This window comes from Talpa occidentalis, unplaced genomic scaffold (assembly GCF_014898055.3).
Source record: "Talpa occidentalis isolate TD23 unplaced genomic scaffold, MPIMG_talOcc4v2.1 talOcc4.8, whole genome shotgun sequence".
NCBI lineage: Eukaryota > Metazoa > Chordata > Mammalia > Eulipotyphla > Talpidae > Talpa > Talpa occidentalis.
Genome location: NW_023605194.1, coordinates 4830121 through 4845446, shown reverse-complemented (window position 1 = coordinate 4845446; position 15326 = coordinate 4830121).

The window sequence follows — 15326 nt, the reverse complement described above, 5'->3', positions numbered from 1 at the left end:
TCTCCAAATTGATATATAGACTTAACACAATCGTCATCAAAATCCCAGTTGACTTTCTTGTAGAAACTGATCCTAAAGTTCACATGAAATTGCAAGAGACTCAGGATAGCCAAAACAATCTGGGAAAAAAGAACAAAGTTGGAGGACTCATACATCCCAACTTCACAACTTACTACAGAGCAATGGCATTCAAGGTAGTGAGGCACAGACACTTTCATGCTTCCACGATACTTTAAAGAGTGAAAATACAACCTACAGAATGAAAAAAAGAATTGCATATTGTACATCGGATGAGGGGCTAGAATCCAGAATCCATAAGGAATGGAAAGCCCAACAACATGATTAAAAATGGGCAGAAGACTTGAACAAACATTTCTCCACAGAGCACATACAAATGGACCCCAAGCATGTGGAAAGATACTCCACATGAGTATTCATTAAAAGAAATGCAAACCCAAACCACAATGAGATACCACCTCACACTCGTTAAGATGGTTACTATCGAGAAAACAGAAAATAACAAATGTTGTCAAGGATGTGGAGAAGTTGGAACTCTTATACACTGTTGGTGAGAATATAAAATGGGGTAGCTGATTTGGAAACAGCTTGATAAGTTCTCAGATGTTAAGCACAGAGTTACCATAGCTTTGCCAATTCCCTTTTGGGTTTATCCTCCAGTGAATGGGAAACACATATCCACACAAAAACATCTTCATGAATGGTCATAAAGCATAATTCTTTTTTTTTTTAAAGATTACTTATTTATACAAGAACTGGGGTACAAGCCAGAAGTGCGGGGGGTGGGGCGTGTATGAGAGGATTCACCAGAGACAGCGTAGTGAGCAGAACAGGCGGGTTTATTGAAGTACACTGTTGAGGGGAGCAGCAGGGAGACAGGAAAGGTCTGCTGCACCATGTGGGTCAGCTCCCTGGCTGGGGATTGAACTTGTGCTGCAGTGGCTGCAGACAGCTTCACAGTGCTGTGACTTAACCCCTTGTGTCACCAGGAAAGCCCTAAAGCTTTTTTCTTAATGACCAAAAATAAAAACAACCTAGATATCCATCAACTGATGGGTGTGATCCAGCCGTATAATGGATTATTGCTCTGCAATAGAAAGGAATGGAAGAACTGATCTGTGCTACATGGCTGAGCCTTGAAACATGCTAAGTGAAAGGTGTTCATCACAAAAGGCCACATACTGTATGTTTCCATTTATAGGAACTGTTCAACACAAGCAAATCTGTAGAGATAGAAAGGACATGCGTGGTTGCCAGGGAAGGGGAATGGGGTGTGACTGCTAATGGGCACAGAGATTCTTTTTGGGGTGATGAGACTATTTTGGAATTGGTAATGCTTGTTACACATCTTTATGAATCTACTAAAACCCATTGAATTGTATACTTTAAATTGATGCATTTCATAGTATGTGAATTATATTCTAATAAGAAAAAAATTATTTTTTATTGGTAATGTTGGTTCACAATATTCTGTATGTATTAGGGGCTCAGGATCACACTTCTTCAGCTGTATGTTACTCTCCCCGCTACCAAAGCAGCCATAGTCTCTTCCCCCTTTGTTCCCTATCCCAGTTCCCCCTCTTATATCTTCTGGCCTGTAGTCAAATTTGTAGGGTTTGTTTTCATTTAGTTTGTTCCTTTGCTTTCTTTCTCTATTCCACATGCGTGGAATCATCTGGTATTTATCTTTCTCCTGGCTTATTTTGCTTAGCACAATCCCCTCCAGTTCCATCCACATTGTCACAAACAGCAAGATTTCATCTTTGTTTATTGCTGAATAATGTTCTATTGTGTAAATATACGTATTCTGAATACAATCATCTGTCACTGGGTATTTAGTTTGTTGTCATGCCTTGGCTACTGTACCTAGTGCTGTAATGAACACAGGAGTAGCTATGTCCCTTCAAATTAGTGTTTTTGCATTCTTTGGGTAGATACCTAGGAGTGGAATTGCTGGGTCTGGAGACAAATTTGTTATCTCCAAGTTCTCGAGGCTAGAAGGATGAACTCACGGTGCCAGCGCAGCCCTCTCTTCCAGCTGCTGCTAGTTGCAGGCAGGCCTGTGGCTGCATTATCCCGAGCTCTGCCTGCACCGTCACGGGGCTTCTTCTCTGTGGGTCTGTGTCTTCACCGGCATTCTTCTCTCTTCGTGTCTTTCTCTATGTCTCTTTTCTTTTTATAAGGACACCTGTTAGATGAGATTAAAAACCCACCTTATGCTTCTTAACATATATCATAACTTATATCTTAATTCCATATGCAAAGATCTTTATTTCCATTGAAGGCCATATTCTCAGGTACCAACAATTAGGACTGCATCTTTTTGGAGACATAGTTCAAGTAACTCAGCTGAGGTTAGAGGAGTTGTCAAATGGAGGCAGCCCACACCGGTTGAGGTGTTCACTCAGCACTGAGCCCTTGGGCTCTTGGATCAGTGCTGTTAGGAGCTGCTGAGGACAGGGCTGGATGGTCAGCCCCAGGGCTCCCACTCCTTTCTCCAAAGTGACTCTTCTCCCACCCGTGTCACATGTGGGACTTTCAGGTAAGACTTTGTTCACACAAAGAATTCTGCCACGGAGTGCTCTTGCTTCTGGTGAATAATCCTCGGCATTGTTACCTGTACCATCAACATGTTGATGGGTCTGCATCTGATCACAAAGATGAGGACATTGTGGCTACTGTTACTGCAGTGATAGCCGCCATTCACAGGGCACTACAACATCTCAGGCCCTAGGTAGGCATGTTATATTCATCATCTTGTTTACTTTTCAAAAAATCCTGAATCCAGCACATGGTCTAGTCCTCATTACACAATCCAGAATCCAGCACGTGGTCTAGTCCTCATCTCACAAATGAGAAGACTGAGCTGGAGGAAGGTCTTGACCACCTCACACAACTAGGGATGTCGAGGCTGGACATGGCCTTACTTTTCTTCCTCTCTTGCACTGGGGCACTGCTGTACAGTCTGCAAAACTCTTCATAAGCCATCGCCTGTCGACCTCATGGTCATGTGATGATGAAGGCAGAAGTTGGGGTGATGCAGCCACAAGCCAAGGGATGCGAAGTGTTGCCAGCAGTCGCGGGAAGCTCAGGGAGAGGTCACGGTTGCACTGACACTTTGATTTTATACTCTAGCCTCAAGAACGTTAAGACTATACATCCTAAGTCCCCAGTGTGTGGCACTGCACTCTCTGGTTCTTTGCTGACAGCTGCAGCGGCCCTGGGAAGGAGACAGCACCTGCTATCCCCATTTAACAGTTGACCAGCTCGAGACTGAGTCACCCAAACTGTAGGGTGGTGAGAGGAGATGTGTGCTGTGGGTTACAGCCTTTCTTGCTCCTTCAGGGGTCGCCAGTTGCAGAGGAATCCACCAGCACATGGAGATTTGACCAGTACTCAGGGGCCACTGCCATCCTTCTCAGTATACATGAGATGCTCGAATTATGATGTTTTATCCTAATGACAAAGGGTATAACAAGCACAGGAAATGGCCTGGCATTAATCTCCACTCCATCTTGTAGCAGTGACTGCAATGAAAATGAGAAATAGTTTAAGCTTAACCCATTCTCATTACAATCATAATTACATTTTGTGGTCATTCTTAGTTTCTAGCAGAACCCATGTCAATTTGAGAGATACAGACAGCCCTTAATTTTTCTCCAGCATTCATCTGCCTAGCCATCTGCCGAGGACTGATGCTTGGGAAACTGAAAATTAGGCTTAAGGAACTTATCTGTTTTATGTTTTAAATGGTTTGGCACAGACCTGCTAAACATCTGGATAAATGTAATTTATACACATGTGCCTCCAAAAAACATCGAAACAGGCAACCAATTTATCTTTTCAATAATATGTTGAATTGAATACTCCAATTTGCCCCTGATGATGCAGTTAATGGCACTGAGAGCTAACCAAGAAGACTGCTGGGTGGCACAAGAGGGGAGGAGCTGGGGACCAAAGCTTGCTAAGGACAATCCCCCCAGTGCTTACATGACTGCTAAGGGTGTAGTGGATGTGTCCCTACTGACACTGTTTGCCAATGGAACTCCCCGGAATAACTGTCTGGCACGCAGCTCTGTGGTCAACAAACCCATGTACCAATAAACATGTTTCCCAGTAGTTCATTTTCTTTTGTGCATATTAACTGAGCGCCTGTGATGTACAGGGCCTGTCCAGGAGCTGGAACACAAAGGCAAATGAAACTGTGCCCTCCTTTTAAGGGGCTCACATTTTGGTGATCATCAGGAGTCTACAACACAGCACAGAGGGTGATGGGTGTGCAGAAGAGAGCCTCCAACCAGCCCTGGGGTGGAAGCTGGATCGGGATGGCCCTGCAGCGTCCTGGCACCCCTGCATGGTCTCTTCTGGGTGTGGCAGAGTGGATCAGGCACCTGGCATCTCTGAGCCTCAGGTGTTTGGTATTTGAATGCTCCTACCTGGTACTGTCCAGAATGAAAATAGGTCAGTGGGGTGCTCAGCAGAGGGCCTGGTCTCTACTAAGAGCTGCCGGAGCGCTGGACTGAGTGGGTATCGGTCAGGAGAGGGTTCCAGGGCAGGCGCTCTGTTAGAACACTTGAGCAAGGTTGGGCCTGGGAAAGGGGTGTGGTGGCAGAAACCAGATCCCAGAGTGCTCTGTGTGCCAGTCCAAGGAAGTGGACTTTGCCTGGCACCGTGGGGAGGCAAACAGCAGGAGAGGATCAGATTTGCATTTTAGAAACATCGTTCTGGCTTCAGAACGATGGAGAACAAAGCCCTCAAGCTCCAAGACAAGACTGGGGGCGAGGAGCTTGTGGCTACAATTCCAGAGAGCACCTCAGTGGTGGTGCATTGGAATGGGTTTCATTTGACCATTGATTTTTGTACACAATGTTGTTTAAGTGAGCGTCTGGAGAATTTGGATTTTTGGACTAGACCATTTAGGAGTGCCCCCATCAGCTCTGCCCAGCCCAGAGGACAGAGAGCTGGTTTGCATTATTAGTGCAAGTGCCTGCTTGGAGCAAGGAGTGGCGTGTGGTACTGCAGGGCATTGAGGCCTGAGACCTAGTTTGCATTTAGAGTCCTGGGTTGGGGGTCCCCACTACCCTCATCTGCAGGCCGGTGACCAGGGGCCCAGGAAATGGAGTTGGGGGAGGCCATGGACTTGCACCTCCCAGTGGTGTCGTCGGCACCTGCTCCTTGTCTCTAGGCCTGCCCTTCCTTGTCACTAAGGGAGGCGACACAGAAACAGAGAGGTGTGGGCTGTGCTTCTGGGCTCCCCCGTCACTTGATATTTCCTTTTCATTGCTGCACTGAGCCCAGCGAGTTGGCCTCTGTTTGGAGATCAGCCACCCATGCGGAATCAGACTGCAGCCCATTGTATTTTTGCTCGGTCTTGAGATGTAATGTTAGGCCTGGTGACACTGTTTAAAAACAAATTCAGGGATATAGACGTGCCAGTTGGCAAAGAAAATCGGCATCATCGATGAACCCTGAAAGGGAAAACTCCGTGATAAATTTGGAAACGTAAATTAGACATTTGCCATTAGACCTGGCAGGAAAACAGCCCTAATTATGTAGCAGATCTTTGCAGGAACTGCTGTTACCTGCTGGACTTGCCCCTTCCTGGTCCAGCTGTCTCCCTCCCCATCCTAAGTCACCCTCCGCAGCCCGGGGCTACAGCCTCAGGTTTGGCAGCTCATAATAGGCAGTAGATGAGATCTGACCTTTACAATTGTGACTTTTTTTTTTTTAATTATCAAGTTAAAAAATGGCTAAATCTCAAATGAGCTGAGATCTTTTGTATGAAGAACCCGTCTATCATTGCTTTTGTCCATAAAGTATATCTAACTTCAACCACGTAATTAACGGCAGTGAATCCACCAGTCTAGTTGGGTTTATTATGTGTGCAGAAAGCTCGGCTGTTCTGAAAATGACAGTGCCAGCTCCCTCTTGGGCATTTTATTGAGTTGCCTGGCAAAAGCTAGAGGTGGGAGCTTGAATTTCATCTGGAATGGTTTCCACTTGCTTCCTCCCATTCTCTTCACAATCCAAGTTGAGCAAAATTGCTTTATGATCGGAGAGAAATACCCATCAAAGAACAGTCAGCTGACTGGCAGGACATTTGGGATGTGGGTGGGTTGTGGGGAGTGGGGCGGAGAGTGTGTCAGGGCAGGGTCAGACGGAGGCACCCAGTTGCAGCTTCCAAGCAGGGAACAGACAAGGTCTGCAGAGGTGCGATGGCACCTAATACAGAGATTCTAAATGTGGTTCCGGTCTCCAGGCTTCCCCAAGGAAACCATGAGAACATTGGCTTGAGAGTCCAGTAGAATTGAGTTGGGATTTTATCTTTGCTGATTATTTGGTATGTGAATTCGGCAAGTCATCAAAACATTCTGAGCTTCAGTTTTCTTAGTTATAAATAAAGGTAATAAGACCAAGGCTCTACTTTGCAGTCATTGTGGTTTAAATGGGAAACCATGTGTGAGATTCTTAGCACGGTAGTGGCTGGCATGTAGAGGTCAGCTACCACTTGCCTTTTCCCTTTCTTCCTCTTCCTTTTTCCTCCTGGAGAACAGAAAAGGAGCCAAATAAAATTTGTGTGAAGTAGGGGGATGCCTGCCCATAGAACATCAGGGTGCATCCTTTAGCAAGTTGTCGTGATAGTGTGGTACTGGTGCAACAGTAGAGGAAAGTCCTGTGGATGTGGTGGTGAGCACAGAAGCAGACCTTACAGGGACAGCCCTGCACCCCACTGGGGGAAAGCTCAGAAAACAACATAGGGAATATTGCTTAACCGTTGGGGGGAAATAGTGTGGGAATCCCTACCTCACACACCACATTTAATCCAAGTGGATTAAATTTTCTTCTTTAAATATTCAAGTTTTGCCTTTCACATTTAATGCAAGTGGATTAAATGTGAAAGGCAAAACTTGAATATTTAATATTTAATCCAAGTGGATTAAATGTGAAAGGCAAAACTTGAATATTTAAAGAAGAAAATAGATGACTTTATGACCCTCAGGGTAGGGCAAGGTTTCTTAAACAAGACACACACACAGAAGTGGTAAGTTAGACAACATTAAATCTCAGAATTTCTTTTAACAAAAAACTTGGATAACATATTGCAATATATTATTACACAGAATATAAACAAATGTAAAATAATCAAAGGAAAAAAAAACCCCAGAAACAAGAGCAAAAGACATGATCAGGCATTTTGTGGAAAGGTAAGCTGAATTAGTTAACCTGTGAAAAGATGCTCAGCCTCATTTGTAATTAGGAAAATGAAAACTACAAAGGATCTGTATGAAGGGCATGTAATAAATAGGTTAACTAACCTTATTGAGGTAATCATTTTGCAATATATTCAAATATCAAATCATTGCATTGTATACCTTAAACCTATACAATGTCAAGTATATCTTAATAAAACAGGAAAAATAAGTATTATCAAACCACCTGTAATCTTCTGTTGCCTACACCTAGTCATTGAAATTTTCTTTCTTTTTGGATTTCTCCCTCAAGTAGCACTCATCACGTTGTGATAATAAAGAGACAGCTCTATTTAAGCACACATTTGCACAAACAGCCCACAGAGGTCTAGCATTTTATACCTGCCAAATTGACATAAGTCTGAAAAGAGAATCTGACAGATGGATGGTCGCTTATATAGAATGAAGCTGGATCACTCTCTAGCTTCATCATGAGAACAAATTCAAATGGATGGAAGACTTAGATAGAAGACCTGCAACAATAAAATACATAGAAGAAAACATTGGTGATACTGTTTCATGACATCAACGATGTCTTTGAACACTTGACCCCCATGACAAGGGAAGTAAAAGCAAAAATAAACAATTGAGATTACCTCAAATTAAAAAGTGTGTGCATAGTGAAAGAAAATACAAGTAGATTAAAAAGACATCTTACTGAATGGAAGAAAATTTCACATATTACACAACTGACAAAGCATTCACTCTCAAGATATAGAAAAAATATACTTAATTTAACAATTGAAAAAAAAAAAACCCAACAACCCAATTAATAAATGGGCAGCAACTTGAGCAGAAAAGTCACCAACGAGGAGATCCAGAAGGCCAATATATGGATGGGAAAGTGTTCAACATCGCTTTCGATAAGTGCAGGTCAAAGACACAGTGTGATGTCACTGCACACCCGTGAGAACGGCACGTATTAAAAGGACCCCAACAATGATGCCGGGGAGGATGCGGAGAAAGAGGAACCCTAATCCATGGTCAGTGGGAATGTAAACTGGCCCACCATTTTGGAAAGTAATCTGACTTTACCTTAAAAACCTAAAAATGCAAATATTGTATCACCCAAGCAGCCCGATGCAGGGCATCCGTCTCCGGACATGACACCATGAACTCAAACCCTTCTGTGCTCTGCAGTGCTCCTGGCAGCGCTGTTCACAAGAGCCGGGACATGGAAACTACCTAAGTGTCCCCAGACAGAGGACTGGACCCCGAAGAGCTGGTCGGTCCACAACGTGGTGCACTGCTCAGCCCTCAGGAAAGATGAAATGCCATTGACAACAAGATGGAAGGACGTGGAAGGAGTTATTTGTAGTAACGTGAGTCAGGATGACAAAGACAGATACTGGACGGTGGAGAGCGGATGATTTGACAGAGTCAAACACTTAGGAAAAGTAGTGGACACTGAAGTGAGGTCTTAGGTGCAGGGGTGGGGAGGGAAGGGCCAAGGGGTAGCAGGGAAGGTGAGAAAAGAGAAGTGTGACAGTGCGTAGGGGACACACATGGATGAGGCGTGGGGAACTTACACGTGGCTGGCGGGAGAGTGACCAGAGGACCATCCGCGCCGTCCTGTGAATCAGGACACGCACAGCCCCAGGCCTGCCGTGAGGACACCCATCTCGGCACTGAGGGGCACCACCCTCGCGACCACGGTAAGAGACGGTCAGGCAGGTGCAAGTGCGCGGCTGCTGCCCACGAACACCGGCACCTGATGCGAGTGGGCAGAGCTGCCTGCAGCGGACCAGGGAGAGTAAAGCAGCATTTTCATCCAACTCCAAAGCCCACTGGCACTAAGAATACTGCTCGGGGTGGGCGCACACGCCATTCAGGATCCCAGCTACCCCTTGGGAAGACGCCAGGGGATGTGTGAGGACGGGGCACAGGTCACATTCTAGGGCTGGCGAGGTGTCCAAAGAGACTCAGGCAGGCATGTCGTCTTATGCTTCGCACATCACACATGTGTTTTGGGCTGTTCTTTTCTGCACCCACTATTACAGACTCAACATGAAAACAACAGGCCAGACAGGCTGCGGCTGTCGTTGGCAGCTACCTGGGGGGTGAGGAGCAGTCACGCTCTCCGGGAAGGGAAGGGGTGGAGGTTCTCCCGAGAGCAGAGCTTGTAGGGGGTGCAGGCGACACCCTGGGAAAGGCTGGCGACCAAGCGGGACACGGGCCTTCGGGCATGTTCAAGGATGGCAGGAGACAGAGCCTGCGTGTCTAGTGAGGGGGCTGGTTTTGCCGACGTGAGTTTCATGGGGTCCCGGTTCCTATTTCCTGTCTGACGTCAGTGGTAGATGGCACCTGCTGTTGTTACACTCTAACCTCCCAAATAAAGCTGATGTGGTGGTGGTTTGTCTGTGTAAGAACATGGCGTTGTGGGAGACACTGGGCTGCTCTGCTTTCTGCAGGTGCGGCCACGTAGTGGGTTGAGGCCCCAGGAAAGCGGGAGGGAGCCAGTCTTCTGACATTTTTTTAAAAGATTTATTTATTTATGCATACAAGAGCTGGGGTACAGGCCAGATGCGCAGGAAGGTGAGAGGATTCGCCAGAGACAGAGTGGGGAACAGAACAGGCAGACTGACTGAAATACACTGCTGAGGGGAGCAGCAGGCAAGACAGGAGAGGTCTGCTGCGTCATGTGGGTAGCTCCCTGGCTGGGGATCGAACTTATGCAGCAGAGGCTGCCAATAGCTTCACAGTGCTGAGACTTAACCCCTTGTGCCACCAGGGAGGCCCTGAAAATTTTTTTAAATCAACTTTAGGGCACGGAGAGAGGTCTTAGCATGGGTTGGCGGGGGATGAGGGCTGTTTCCTCTGCTCCTGGCCCTCACTCCCTTGGACCTGAAGGGCTGTGATGGCCACTGTTTCAACAGAGCTGGACCCACACTCGAAGACTGGCTGTCCTGCTGACAGTAATGCCACTTACGGACCTGCTGTGACACCTCAGGGACCTGGGGGTAACAGGACACTGAAAACATTCAGAGTTTGCGGTATTGCTTTCTTGTTTATCCAGAAAAAAACATATCTCAGTTTGGGTTTGTTCCTGGTCGCTTAGCAAAGGCCCCCGTCTGATCTGTTGTCCTGGACGACTGACGAGGGAGAGGGGCTCTGTGGGCAGCAGAAGGCTCGCCTGCTGGGGCCTTGCTTTTCTGTACTCTGCCAAGACCAGATCCCTTTCAATGATGTCACCCCCTGGAAATCACCAATGGCCTTAGCAGGAGGAACGTACTGCTGGAAACCTTAGCTGGGTCAGTAAGGGGACTCTGACTTCTGATTGTGAAGTTGACAGGATTTGCTTCCCTCTGTCATTTTCCTGGCATCTTTCACATTTAAGAGCGGCTAAAAAATGTCTGCCCCAAATTGATCTGAGCTCAAGGAGTGAGGATGAATTTCCAGTGACCAGCAGGTGCATTTTATTGCAAACCCTTATTTGGTAATGCCTGACTTCTCTGCACTTTGCGAAGATTGATATTTAAAAACATGTGACATTAGACATTTTAAACATGCACAATGTTTAAAATCTGGAAAAGGTGACCACGAACTCTGTGCTCCTCCTTTGTGTGCGGGGTCTAAATCGCTCCGGGGCTCACCGTACATCTAGAAGCAATAAAGTCACACTTGCTATTGTCATATTAAATAAAAGAAGCCACTCTGCTCATCACGCGTGGAGACCCCTCTCCCAGTGGCGGGTGGAACCACGGCCGACCTGCCGTCTTGTCCTCTTCACAATCGAACTGAGACCTGGGAGGATGGACCCAGGACTCAGAACCCAGGAAACCGGCTGGCTTCTAATTGTGTCTTTACAGCCAACTAGGCTACCAAAATGATTGTCTTTTCTCTCCGAGCCTTACTGACCTGTGGCTAATGAGATTTGTGCTTCGATTAGTTGTAGAACATAAGTTAGCGAATCAATGGCAATGGATTCACATTATTTCTCATCCATGAGTTCTGCTGCAGTGATCTGTATTGAATATTCAAATCAATTTCGAATGATCCAGATGATTTTGTCTGTGGCCCGCTGGAATCTGGGGGCATCTGCAGACTCTTCGCTGCGAGGGCAAAGCCAGGCCCAGCCAGCCCACCTGCCCCTCCTTGCCTGCCAGGGCTTTGCAAAGGTGGGGGGCAGATGGGGTAGGGCAGGAAACTGGGTGAAAAGCAAGAGAAACAAGGGGAAACTCGTGGCTGGAGGTGGCCTCTTTCCTGAAAAGGAAAAGGCTGACGGGAATCAAAAAGCAGTCAGATTTCAGCTTCACATCCAAACTTTGCAAAGAGCGGGTCTTGGCTCCGAGTCTTCACTCTTTAGCTCGAGGAAGGGTATCTTGCGCTTTGCTGTAGTTGTCTCATCTGTACAATTAACCGGCATCTTGGCATAAAATGCAGAAATTTGCACAGTCTTCAAGGCATCTGTGGGCTTTATGGTACAAGTTCTGTTAGTACTGAAGCCACAGAAAATTAAATGTTCCCCAAAGAACTTCCAGATGTGCTTTATTCTAATGGGGTCATTATGCAGTAAATTAAAAAGCAGGGTAAATGGAACTGTAAAATTTAAATGACTCTAAAACCACATCTCTTTGCTTTGAGCATTCATTTGTGGGGTTGCATTTGCAATAAATGTGAATTAGGCAGCTGCAATAACTGTTAATCATATATTTATAAAATAGTAATGAGGAAATGAATAGCAGAGTGAGACAGCTGCACATTTCTCTAATAGTGTGTCAACTGTGAACATAATAAGATGTGGAACATTGTTTGGTGCTGGGCTGATAATACAGCTGAATGTAAGAGATCGCTTCAGCCTCTTAACTTTACATGAAATTATACATAAAATCCATAAAAGCCCATAATAATGCATTATGCCTCTGAATTGTATTCAATATTTTTCTTTGCTTTGATTTTCTGAAATGAGCTCTACTTTCACCAAAGTCATCTTCCAGGCATCAGCGAGGCTTTTGTTTCAGGCGATGTCGGGCTTCTGAGATTGCAATTGGATTGAAAGAAAGCAGGGCTGGTGCAGGCAAGGAGTTAATGGTGCTGCTTTGTTTTGTTTTCTTTGAGTTGCTGTGCGTGCTCGGAGTGTGCCTCGCTCTGGGTGGAGACGGGGTGCGTGCAGCCTCCCCTGTGGCCCCAGACATTGGGGTTGTGAGGGAGGCCACTCCCGCTCACCCGAGCCCATGGACTGCAGATTCTGTAGGCAGAGAGCAGGACCTCGCCTTCAGCCCCTGCCCCACAGACATCTGGGGGAGTGTGGGCGGGTCTAGAAAAGGTGGTGAGAGGCCCGTGGGCTGTGTTTGGGAAGGGTGGTGATCCTGGTGGGTGGAGAGGTGGCTGTTGCTAGAAGCCTTCTTGGCCTAGTCTGGCTGGGTGTTTGCAACTCCCCCCTCCCCCCAACCCCCGCAGCAGGGCCCTGGGATACTGGCTTTGAGGTAGATGTCTCCCTGAGCACAAAAAGCAAGGAAGATGCAATCTAGTATTTGCCTGGAGGACTGGCCCTGGCCAGCCTTCTATCCTCCATCACCCCCTCCCATGGGTGGGGTGAAGCAGAGGCACCTTCTAGAGCATTTAGGGCTCCAAGTGATTGGCCAGCCACATGGCCCTCCCTTCACAGTCCACACTGGCAGGGCCCCATAGCTCTAAGATCCTGAGTTTGGTGGTTCTGAGTATGCTGTTCCCTTGGTTTAGAATGTTCTCTCTTGCTTGGCTGATGAATTGCTCCCAGACTTCCCAACTCCTAGACTCCTTTTCTTATCCCTGGTGCTCTTTGTGCTGAGTGTTCACCCCCATGAAATCAGCAGTCTTATTGTATCTCGGGGTGTGTGGCTTAGAGTCGGTCTCCCCACAGACTGAGGGCTCTGGGAGGGTACCTGGAGCTCAGTGCTTTGTCCATTTGGCTTGGATAAAGAACACAGAATTCAGGCTCTGGATGTTGGTATTGGCTCAGAGTCCAGCTTGCCCTCATAGTTTCTGAACCTCTGGTGGGTGCCCCATTTTCTTAGGGCAGCTCCCAGGTCATGTGATGAGGGGTGGCTCCTGCAAGAGGCTGGAAAGGGGGCGAGTCCAGTGGAAAGAGTGGGAAGGACTGGATCTGGGCAGGTCAATGTGGGGTGTTCCGCGATAGTGTCAAGTCCATAACCACCCTCCTGAGGGGACGCCATAGTTTATTTAATCTCTAGAGTGTGTTTAGTCTTCATAGGCTTGCCATTCGGGAATTGTTTATTTAACCATTCAGTTGTTGGATATTTATGAAGAGCTTTTGCTCTCTTAATAATGTCATCAAATTCCTTAAAAACCTTCGCCAATTTCATCAGTAGGATGCCCCATTGTCATTTAAATTTATTTCTAGTAAAGTAGAACTTCCCCAATACTGTTGCTTACTCAAAGGTATATTTTCTTTCCAGAAAAAAAGGTGGCTGTCATATGGGATGCATCTTGCTTCCCGTTAACCACGTCCACATGTCACGAAGGCACAGGGCTTGGGTGGTGGGGGTGCTCCCTGAGATACTGCTGGCAAGTGCTGGAGCCTGCAGGTTGCAGCACCCATCCGAGCATTATGCTACCCGGCGCAGGCTGCTTTCTCTTTGTTTTATCGTGCTGTTTGCTCAGAGAGTGTGAAATCTGTAATCTGTGTGCCTACAACATGTCTCTAAAATGGAAGCTGTCATGTCCCAGTGTCCTCCAGAAACCTTCATTCTCCCCATTTTGACTTTGCTTTCTGGATTCTCCCCTTTGAGATCCTTGCCTTGTGTGCGGAGGCTGGAAGAGTGATTTACTTGTCCCGTTCATGCCGGGAGACAGCATGCTGCCCTAGGTTAGAAATTGGCCGTGGAAGCCAAATAAACACTCTCCCCTCCCCAAACAGCATTAACAACCAAACCTAACCAGATCAAACCAGCAGAACAAAATGACGACTCGGTTGGCTTGGGCTAGGAGCAGGGCTGTCACATACAGGGCAGATGCCCAGTTAAAGGTGAATTTCAGATGAACCATCAATACTAAATTTCTGAAAACAGTAAATGACAGCCCCCCCCCCCAAGATATGCTTACACTAAGAAATGATCTGTTTCTGCTTCTCTGAGAGTCTGGTGTTTCCACATTTACCACCCCCCCCCCGCCCCATTGAGGATGCCCCAACACGAAGCGTCAGTGAAAGGACATGCTTAGTGCAGAGTCAGAGGGACAGGACCGTGAAAGGTGGCCGACTGACCAAGCTCACCCTTTGTGAACTTCATCCTCCTCCTTGTCCACAGGTCTGAGTGTACCGAGTCAGGGCACAGCCCCCAGTTGCCCCTTTGATGCTTGGGTGGGAGGGAGGAGAGAAAACCACTTCTCCTTCCTTTGTTGCATTTTTAGGGGCTGCCTATTTTGGGGGCGGGACTGGCCGTGGAAGGGGTTGGTCCAGAAGGGTGCCAGCATGTATAAAATGTATACAACCCTGCTTTCTTTTCTAATGAAAAAATAACATGAGTAGCCAGGGCAGGTGTCTGGTCAAACATCAATTTATAATAATCATTGTAATAAATGAAAAAAAAAAAAAAAGAAAAAGAAAATTCAGCCACTGAGAGAAAGCACTATTAGCATTTTAGTGTATTTCCTTCCAGTCTTTTTTCTGTGCTCCTTATGTTTTCCTTATTGTGAAGGCGAGAAGCCCAGACGAACGGCACCCCTTTTTCAGGCAAGGAGGTGTTGGGGCTTTGGGAGGAGTTTCGACAGCTGTTAGGTGTGACTAGCTAGTCTAGGAAATGAGGTGGGGGCTTCCCCTACTGGCCCACACTCAGGCAGCACTGGCTCTCCCTGGCCAGTCTCCAAGGAGTGACCTAGAATCCTCTTGGGAGCCTTTCTATCTTTCTCCAAGTACAATTTTATTGGCAGCCCTACACATATGTAAGAGATTAAAGGGGCACTTGGGCAGTATGAATTTATTTTAGAAATTCAAATGAAGAGTATTTAAAAATCAACCAATAAGAAACATAACCCAGTTCTGAGTTTGGGTTTCTGACTTACATGTGCAGCCTCTATCAGCCTCAGCCTCAGCCTCAGCCCCAGTTCAGGTTAGATTCT